General features: G+C 35.6%; 1 pseudogene; it reads left to right on the top strand.

The window, feature by feature from the left end:
- The first annotated feature begins 2532 nt into the window (after positions 1-2532).
- On the top strand, positions 2533-2655 carry LOC144221469 (small nucleolar RNA SNORA70; annotated as a pseudogene).
- The last annotated feature ends 245 nt before the right edge of the window (positions 2656-2900 follow it).

Here is a 2900-nt window from a genome sequence, read left to right as displayed (position 1 = left end):
TGTGTTTTTCTTAATAAGGCCTAACCACAGGAGAAAGCAAATAACCAGAGTCTAACTTGATAGGTTATTATCACAGCCTAACTGACATGGTGAAAGGGGAATACCCAATTCCTGCCCTCTCTAGCAGTCCTGGTCACTTAAATGGAGACAAAGCAAACAAACAAACAAATGCATAAAAACAAACAAACAAAACACTGGCAAATACTTGTGAAGTTCCTAGTCCAAAGGAATAGACTCAACAACAGACCTAATCAGAGGACAATGGAACACCTCCCCTCCCATCCCATCTCACATAACATTACTAAAGCTCTATATACAGCAATTCCTTTATCTAGTATATCAAGTCCCACTATCAAGAAAAAAAATTATGGGGGCACCTGGGTGACTTAGTCCGTTAAGTGTCCGACTTTGGCTCAGGTCATGATCTCACGGTTCATGGGTTCAAGCCCCGCGTCAGGCTCTGCGCTGACAGCTAGCTCAGAGCCTGGAGCCTGTTTCAGATTTTGTGTCTCCCACTCTCTCTGACTCTACCCTGTTCATGCTGTCTCTCTCTCTCAGAAATAAATTTAAAAAATTGAAAAAAAAAGAAAAAAAATTATGAAGTATACCAAAAGGTAAAAACAAACAAGCACAATTTGAAGAGACAGCATAAGCATCAGAACCAAATACGGCAGAAATATTGGAATTATCAGACCAAGAATTTAAAACAGCTGTGAAACATCTTTCCATTCATTTGTAACATCTTATATTTTTTCATCAATATCTTAATAAGTTTCAGAGTACAAGACTTTCATATCCTTGGTTAACTTTAATCCTAGGTCTCTTTTGAAGCAATTTTGTAAATGGGCTTGTTTTCTTAATATCTCTTTCTGCTAGTTTGTCATTAGTGTATAGTAACATGGTAGACTGCAGCATTATTTACAGTAGCCAAGATATGAAAGCAATCTAAGTGTCCATTGATGGATGAATGGATAAAGAAGATGTGAGACATATATATACATATTGGAATATTATTCAAACATAAAAGAAAGAAATCTTGCCAATTGAAACAATAAGGATTGTCCTAGAATCCATAATACTAAATGAAGTAAGTCAGCCAGAGAGACAAATACCATATGATTTCACTTGCATGTGGAATCTAAAAAAATAAAAACAACAAAAACAAACAAAAAGCAACAACAACAACAAAACAGATTCATAAATTTAGAGAACAAACTGGTGGTTGCAAGAGGGAAAGTGGTAGAGGAATAGGCAAAATCAGTGAAGGGGATTAAGAGGTACAAAGTCCAAGGTTACCTGTATGGCTAAGTCCCTTAAGCTTCTGACTCTTGATTTCATCCAGGTCATGATGTTGCGGTTTGTAGCATGGAGCCTCCTTGTGATTGTCTGTTTCCCTCTCTCTCTGCCCCTTTTCTACTTTCTCTCTCTCTGTAACTCTCTCTCTTTCTCTCAAAATAAATGAAAAAACTTCAAAAACAAACACAGAGAGAGGTAGATAAAATATAAGAATTCCTTCAATAGTACACAGGACATAGCTGAAGAAAGAATCTTTGAACTAGAAGATGTATCAATGAACCTTGACAACCAAAAGTAAAAGAGAACAAAGACTAAACAACACACCAAAACAAAACAGAACAGGTTATTCAAGGACTGTGGGACAAATACAAAATGTGCAACATGCACGTACAGGACCACCAGAAAAAGAAAAACAAAATAAAACAAAACACCAGAATATGCAAAATGATAATATTTGAGAATTTCCCCAAATTAATATCAAACATAAAACCACAGATCCAGGAATCTCAGAGATCCAGAGATCTCAGGAATCCTACCAGGCAGGATAAATGCCCCTCAATAACTACACCTGGAATTTCATTTCAAACTACAGGAAAATAGATACATAGAAGTAATTCATAGAAAAAAATGCCACAGAGGGAAAAATAAATTCCTTACCTACAGTGGGACATATATCAGAATTGCTCTCACAACTAATGTATAGGGAGAAAAAAAAAGACTACCAACTTGGAAATTATTCTTCAAAAGTGAGAAAGAAATAAAGGAGACATTTTCTCAGAAAAAGAGTAAGGGTATTTCTTGCCAGTAGACCTGCTTTGTAAGAAACATTATAATAAATTCTTTAGAGAAAGAATAAAACAGGTAAGAAATTTGAATAAATGTAAAAAAAAAAAAAGGAATAGCATCAAAGAATTAATAGGTAAAGTTAAATAAAAAATATTTTTCTGATCATTAAGTAACAGTGTGTTAATTATAATAACAATACCAAAATGAATCTGATTACATAACCTTATGCTTAAGTTAAATGAATGATAACAATGATACAAGGGACAGGAGGAGAAATTAGGATTATTTTGTTATTATAAGGTACTCACACTGCCCATGATGTGCACTGAATTATTTAAAAGTGGACTTGGATTAGCCCGTAAAATGTGTATATTGAAAACTCTAGAACAAACACAAAAAAAGATTAAAAAACAACAAAATAAAATAAAATAAAATAACAACAATAACAAACTGCAGCCAATTAAGCTAACCAGGCTCCTTTCTCAGATGTCTAATGACTGAAAACAGCAGCTTCCTTAGGACTATATGCAGTCTCTTGTTCATATGGGTTACCCTTGGTACATGGAAACAGACTTCTCCATTGGACATTTATGTCTGACTTCAGGTTGCCCCCATTCCAGGCCCCAGACAGGTATGTGAGGTGCCTTTGGCCCCAGGGTACAGTGGCCAGGAACCCCATTGGCCAAGCATCAGATCCACCAGTTTCACACCACAAAACAAGGATTGAGGTCCTATGCAGGGTCAAGTTCAAGTTATCTGCCTGCGAGAAGTCCCAATTTCTAAGAAGAGAGGTTTTACTAAGTTTAATATGGATAAAT

Source organism: Crocuta crocuta, unplaced genomic scaffold (genome assembly GCF_008692635.1).
Source record: "Crocuta crocuta isolate KB4526 unplaced genomic scaffold, BGI_CrCroc_1.0 scaffold430, whole genome shotgun sequence".
Taxonomy (NCBI): Eukaryota; Metazoa; Chordata; class Mammalia; order Carnivora; family Hyaenidae; genus Crocuta; species Crocuta crocuta.
The sequence above is the reverse complement of the archived record's forward strand: the minus strand, read 5'-3'. Positions and strand labels throughout refer to the sequence as shown.